Source organism: Babylonia areolata, chromosome 20, assembly GCF_041734735.1.
Source record: "Babylonia areolata isolate BAREFJ2019XMU chromosome 20, ASM4173473v1, whole genome shotgun sequence".
Classification (NCBI taxonomy): Eukaryota; Metazoa; Mollusca; class Gastropoda; order Neogastropoda; family Buccinidae; genus Babylonia; species Babylonia areolata.
In genome coordinates this window covers 19,721,337-19,728,836 of record NC_134895.1, presented here as the reverse complement: position 1 = coordinate 19,728,836, position 7,500 = coordinate 19,721,337, and the positions used below count along the sequence as shown (strand labels likewise).

Below are 7,500 nucleotides of genomic sequence, written 5' to 3'. Positions count from 1 at the left end.
CATGTTAATCAAGTACAATTAAATAAATGAAAAAAAAACCCAACCCAAAACACACAGTCAGAGCCAGCGTTATCTGATCAGACTGTCGGAGCTGCTCTGATACCTAACTGAAATAAAATATCGATCTACTTATTTATGAATGGAAAACATGGTAGCGGAGGAAAACAAGTACAGGTAAACAAATCGTCCATTATCAAATAGCTGTACCAAAAACAAACAAAAAAACAAACAAACAAAAAATTTAAGCTGATAGTTTGGCGTAAGGGCAGTTGACCCCATTTACAGACGGTAACTGGAATCAGTTTGAATTTTAGGGTAGAAACCCATCGAAAGTAATTTAATCAAGTAGTCCTTTAGAAAAAGCTCGCATACTGTAAAAACGTATATTCAGACAACATTAACGTTTCAATTCCATTTTCTCAAAGGGGCGTCACTGCATTCAGACAAATCCATAGAAGCTGCATCACATCTGCAAGGCAGATGCCCCACCAGCAGCATAACCCAGTGCACCAGTCAGGCCTGGAGTGCATGCAGGTGTTCCTATATTTTTTCTACAGAATTTTGCCAGAGGACAACACTTACGTTGCCATGGGTTCTTTTTTCCAGTGTGCTAAATGCGTGCTGCACACGGGACCTCGGTTTATCGATTCATCCGAATGACTAGACGCTCGGTTTGATTTACCAACCACACTTTGGAGAAAGGGCGAGAGAGAGGGATTCGAACGTAGGCACTCACGGTCACTGTACTGGAAAGATAAGCGTCTAAAAATAAGCAGCGCCCGATAAGGGTCACAACATGGAAGAAGAGCGCAGGGGTGGACCTTTTAGCGCAGTTTTGTGCGTTTATGTACGTGCACACGTACGTCTGTATGTGTGTATTCTCGGAGTAATTGTGTGCGTAAGTGTATTCATGCACGTACCACGTCCGCGTGGCATCCCCCCACCCACATCCCCCGCACTCTCTTCCATTTTTTTTATTGCCGTTATTCGGTCCCCTTTTTCGAAGGAGGAAGGTGGCAGAATGGTTAAGACGCCCATCTGCTAAAACAGAGTCCGTGAGAGTCGGGGTTTGAAATCCGCTCTTGCCCTTTCTCCCAAGTATGACTGGAAAATAAAACTGAGCCTTTGGTCATTCGTATAAGACGATAAACCGAGGTCTCGTGTGTAGTACGCACTTGGCGCACCAAAAAAGAACCCATGGCAATGAGAGTGTTGCCTTGTAGCAAAAATCCACTCTGATAGGTAAACAAATATATATGCATGCACTCAAGGCTTGACTAAGTTGGGTCACGCTGCTGGTCAGACATCTGTCTAGCAGATGTTGTGTAGCGTATGTGGATTTGTTGGAACGCAGTATCGCCTCCTTGAAAAAATTGAAACTGAAACGTCAATATTGTCTGAAGAAGTTATGTCGTTATTAATACTCAAATGTCAATCACTACCAGATCTGGAGCCAGTTGCATTGCTCTGACGGAAGAGCCTAGTATGGTCGTAACCCGCTACAAACTGTGTGTAGTACGGAACTGACCAATGGCTTAGTTTGGTCAACGTGGGCATTTTAGTCACGTGTAACAGTCAAAAAGTTAGAACCAAGCAAAGCAACTGGCTCCTTCTGGAGACCGAAACTGAAACTGAAACTTCCCGTCACTTTTTCCCCTTGGCGTCCCTGTCTGTCTGTCCATGTGCACCGCGCCACATGTTTCCAGTTTGTTTTATTTTATTTATTTATTTATTTTTGTTTTCTCCAGGGCTTCAACATCTGCATCCAACAACGCGACACCAACAGAAAGTGCCGCCCCAATCAAGCAGGAGGGAAGCGAGAAGAGGGGACGGTTCTTGCAAAGCCAGTGTGGTACCATGCTATGACGAGCTGTGGAGGAGACCATCAGTGACAAGAACCCTACAGCGAAGTGTGACGTGTCCTGGTGGTAGACAGACCCAGAGAAGTGCATTCCTCGCATAAAAAAAAGAAGATTCCTTTGTTCTGGACGGACGGATGGTTGGTTGGTGTCAGTGGCTTGTGAAAGACTGACTTGGTGTCTGCTGTGTGGTGAATCCCATCTCATGCGGCGCTGTGGCGGCAGAGGACATCGACGAAAAACTGAACGTGGTTCGTGCTGGTATGTATGTATGTATGTATGTATGCATGTAATGTATGTATGTATGTACGTATGTATGTATGTATGTATGTATGTATAATTCTATGACGCTGTCGCTGTCTCTGTTTCTCTCTTACTCTCTTTGTCTCTGTCTCTGTATCTGTCTCCGTCTCGGTCTCTGTCTCACTCTGTCTCAGTGTCTCTCTGTCTCTGTCTGTCTGTCAGTCTCTCTTTCGCTCTCCTCTCCCCCACCCCCTTTTTTTCTCTCTTGTTTACTGTGTACTAAGCGCGCGCGCGCGCGCGCGTGTGTGTGTGTGTGTGTGTGTGTGCGTGCGAGCGCGCGCACGCGGGGGCGGGCAGCATTTTCCTTTTCAACCCTCTCCTCTCTTTATCTCTTACCTGTATCATCTCTCCTTCCCCGCCCACCCCTGCCTCTTTCTCTTACCTCTCTGCCTCACTGTTTCTATCTGTTCCTCCCATTTTTTTATGTCTGTATGTGTTTTTCTTGTTGGTGTTCTTATTGTTGCTGCTTGTTTTTGCGAGCGACTTGCTAGCAATCCGCGGCGCTGGGTCAACAAAGGAAATGTCCCGATAAAGGAAAGGCCGATTCAGCCAGTTTTTTGTCTGCATTCTTTTTAGCAATGAAAGAAAACAAGTAAGCAGCTTTCGTCTTAGCAATTGTCAGCGCCAAAAAGCAACCATCTCATCTGTCTCTGTCTCTCTATGTCCCTGTCTCTGCCTGTCTCTGTCTCTCTCTCTCACATCCACAGCCCCACCCCTACCCCCCTATACATACACTTAAGGATTGAAACTAAACGCATTTAATGAAACTTAACTCAGCAAACACATCACATGCCACAGCGAGGCCTTTCAAATATGCATTGCCTTTTTAAATGTGAGGATTTAAAGCTCCCCCCCGCACACACCTCCCCTCCAAGCTTTTCAGAAAGATCTTTGAAGATGTTAGTAATTTCCTATAATTGCTAAAACATCCGATGAAATCTTTCTTTATAACCCGGTTGAATATTTGCTTTTAGTTTTCTTCTTCTTCTTCTTCTTCTTCTCTCTCTCTCTCTCTCTCTCTCTCTCTCTCTCTCTCTCTCTCTCTCTCCTATAATATTTGTTATTGTTGTTCTTATCATTTAGAATTGATTTTCTTCTCACCCAGTTGTACTTTTTTTTATTATTCACTTCTATGAAGAGATTAAACTGAATAAAACGCGCGTGCAAACAGGCACACACACACACGGACGCGGATACGGACGGGAACACACGGAGGCGCATGCTTGCACGCACAGAGATTGAGAGAGCTCATAATTCAAAACTCAAAAACGCTTTTACACAATGGTTGAGATTTAGACATGGCCTGTTTTTCCATTCTGAAAGAGAGAGAGAGAGAGAGAGAGAGAGAGAGAGAGAGAGAGATCTAATCTGTCAAGCCCACCCTCATGAAAACACACACACACACACACACACACACACACACACAGAGAGAGAAAGAGACATGCAGAGACTGACAGGGAGACAGAGACAGAAAGAGATTGCTAGAGGGGAGTGCTTGTTTGAAACGTCAAGGCGAGAACCTCCATTACTTGTCTGCGTGATCACCATGCCTTTGGATGGCGTTATACAGAATTAACATCAGAAAATGAATATGGTTTGCGGCTAAACCGTTCCTGGAAACACCACCTTGAGCATATTTAATCGAATCACCTCGGCAATTTTCTGATTTTTATCCTTCACTTGTATATATTATATCATTAATATTAATAAATAATAATAATATATTATATTTAAAAAAAATACATCTAATGATCTGTTTGATTAGCATTATTTACAGTTTTATTCTTCACATGTATATGTCAAAAAACAAAAACAAAAAAAAAAAAAAAACAAAAACAAAACACAAAAAAACCAGTTACGTCAAATGATTTATTTGATTAACATCATTTACAGTTTTATTCTTCACATGTATATGTAAAAAAAAAATCAGTTACATCTAATGATCTATTTGATTAGTATTCTTTTTTCTGACTGCCTTGAGGCGCAAGAAGGCCAGACGCCGATAAACTTCTGTTGGAAGGGCGTGCTGCTGCATAAGTCACTGGTGCTGATTTTGTGACTGTCGTTTTGATTTTAATTAGGACTAGAAATTGTTACTTCGACAAATGGACCAAGCGTTAAATGATGAGCATTGCGTGTTCGAATAATTATGTCTTTCAACCTCTCTCTTGTTTTCTGTTTCTGTCTCTTTCTCTGTACCCCCTTCTCTCTCTGTCTCTGTCTGTCTGTCTGTCTGTCTCTCCCCTCTCTCTCTCTGTATTGCATCTATCTGTACAGTCATGTCTGTCTGCCCGTCTCTGTGTGTGTGTCTCTCTCTGTCTGTCCCCCCCCCCTCTCTCCCTGTGTGTGTGTGTGTGTGTGTGTGTGTGTGCGCGCGCGCGCGCACGCGCACGCGCTTGCTTGCTTTTGATTTACCGTCTAAAGATTTACTTTCGTGATTTGTGGCCATAACAAGTGATTTCAACGCTGTGAAGAATCATTAGTTACGAGTAATGACTTACAGGATGAAAGACATTAACGTTAACAGATCAAACGTTCCATTTCTAAATAATATATTTCATTGTCTGACAAGTGATTACATATGGGACAGTTTGGTGACTACATAAAAGTCTCTGTGTATAACGTCGGGGTATATAAGACATTTACGCAGTTGGTTTTGTGTTGAGAAAGTTTTTAAAATATGTTGAGAGAAGTGTGTGTGTGTGTGTGTGTGTGTGCGTGCGCGCTGGATTATATTGGATACGTATGTATTTGTAAAATTAATACCAGCGTCATCGGTTTTAATGTTCCAAACTCTCATGATTCATCTTATTTCTTGCCTCGACCACTCTCTGTCAGAAGGAATAAATTCAAATAGATCAGTCTTTATAATAAATATCGATATGAGCGTAAAAAAAAAACCAACAAAAAAACCCAACAGCACCACAGTTATTGCATAACGTGTGAAATCTTCTAAATCGTGTTTTTTCATTGCTGTTTTTCATATTTCGATTAATTCATTTGCTGGTTGGGTGGTTGGTTCGTGCGTTTCTTTTTTTGATTGATAATTCAATTATTTCTATTTAGTCATTCACATGCCTCAGTATATCTTTGATTGATCGTGCCCAGAGTTAAGCTTACTTTATGATAATGAATGATGATGCGGATGATAAAGATGCTGTTTTGTGTGAACACTTGACAGCGCTGTGCTCCATACTCAGCGTTTCCTTTCACTGTACATCGTGGCGTCAGCTTTTAAGAGGTACAAATACCTGCAGCAAATATGAGCTGCTCTTCCAAAGACACTTCGGTAGAGTGGGTGACCCTCGAAACTGTGGTAGCAGTCTCTTTACTAGAGCCCATAGCATATTTAACTCTGGGTAGGAACTAGGCACAGGCCTGGAAAAAAATAATCTGGTGGGATTCGAACCCGCACTTCCCGATTTTCAGTCCACGATGCTGACCACTTCGCAACGGTGGCTGGCACCATCGCCCCTGTCTCTCGAACAAATCCAGTTTGATAGATAGAATTGTGCAATCAACAACCATCTTTCTGAAGATCTAGTCATCAGCCCCACCCACATGTAATATGCAGCTTCTGTTCAAACGTGTGTGTGTGTGTGTGTGTGTGTGTGTGTGTGTGTGTGTGTGTGTGTGTGTGAGAGAGAGAGAGAGAGAGTTTGTGTATGTGTGTGCGTGCGTGCGTGCGTGCGCGCGTATCTCTGTGTGTGTATGTGTGTGTGTGTGTGTGTGTGTGTGTGTGTGCAGTGCGTGCATGTGTGAGTATGCACAAATTTTTATGTTGATATGCACTTGTATGTATCCTAATTTCTACCGTATCTGTGTTTGTGTATAATTTTCGATTTATGTTCGTATCTTGTTATGTTCTATCCCCCCCCCCCCCCCCCCCCCCGCAACCCCCAATATTCCTTGCGATCCCGGTACACTTGGTAATAAAAACATATTCTATTCTATTCTTGATGTTTTGCAGGTGAAACATTGAAGTATTGTTTAAAATGAACATGATGTCGGTAATTGATAGACAAGCATTGATGGATGAAATGTGAAATTTTCGCGTAAACTGCCTTCGTCAAACAACAGAAACGAAGCAATAAAAAAAGGGCTATCTTTGACAATATTATGCTCAGGAACAATTTGTGTCGCTGATTTTGCTACTGAAATATTGAATGCAATCTGTGTCAGCCATTGCATCGCACGATGTCACCTTGCCGTTTGAAAAGTCATTAATTTCTTTATTTGACGACACAGAACCTGTCCAAGGTCTTTATTCCGTACGACCATAATGAACATGGATGGAATTTCAACCTTCTTTGTAGTGTTTCTCGCACTTTTCCGGGATCCGCTATACATCTATAAACACCACTGCGTTTGAACTTCCACACTACATTTCCAACCTGTTGAAAATCTGTCAGCTGGTTCTTGACAGTGTAAGGACAGTTAAACGAAAAGTGCTCTTATCTCACGCGAGAGACCTTGACAAGTCCAATCAGTTTCTATGCTATTTAGACACTCTACCGACGTGTCTCACAGGGTTCGAATTTAACTATTGTTTTTCTTTTTTAGTGCCAGTCGGGCACTGTGGACAAAACATTTGAGTGCCCAGTTGTGGGTGTGGGTGCCAGCATAATAGTATGAAATAAAATCTTCCTTCATTTTTCAACGGTATGCCAAGGAAAGTCTTTCTGATTGGGTTCATTGTACACGCGCTGGCGCTTTGATTTGTACTCCTACTGTTTATTCTTTTTGTCATCCTGACTTTTTGTGTCTGTTTCGGGAGCCTTTCTTTTAACATTGAAGATGGGAAACATCATTCATCGCTAACGCGCCATGAATGTCAACATCCGATCGTGTACGCGCAAAGGTACTGCTCCGCGAAGCGAGCTGCAGTAGTCGACACTTTACATTTCGGTCGCCCGCATTCGAGCTTGCTTTCTTGGTGTGTCTTTTAATTAATTGATTTTCTTTCGTCTCTATCAGTTTTTTAGTGCCAACTGGGAACTCTCGACAGAAAATTTGCGTGCCCGAGCCAACCTTTCGTAGCATGTGCACCCGGGCACCCGCTAAATTCGAACCCTGCTGTCATCACCACAGAAGCTTTGCTGATAATGCATACACAGCTCCGATTTCTTTACAAGTTATACTGCGTTGGGAAACTGCCTTTAAACATCATTCAAGCGTAGGATGGTGGTTTTAAGGGGTATCAAGTTATTTGACTCGAAGGAAACCAGACAGAAGACAATGCATTTTTATTTTATATCTGATCTCCAATCGATTCCAACTTGGAATATGAGTAGAGGTTTAACTCATTCAACCCTACACCCGAGCATTGATTGCCTTG

At 42.5% G+C, this 7,500-nt stretch overlaps 1 protein-coding gene across 2 annotated transcripts in view; it reads left to right on the top strand.

The window, feature by feature from the left end:
* LOC143295300 (orexin/Hypocretin receptor type 1-like) overlaps positions 1-7,500 on the top strand; it is a 247,922-nt gene that overhangs the window by 12,741 nt on the left and 227,681 nt on the right. For both annotated transcript variants that reach the window (XM_076606923.1, XM_076606924.1), the window contains exon 2: positions 1,749-2,120. The gene's annotated coding sequence lies outside the window, so the exon portion shown is untranslated. The remainder of the gene's footprint in view (positions 1-1,748; positions 2,121-7,500) is intronic.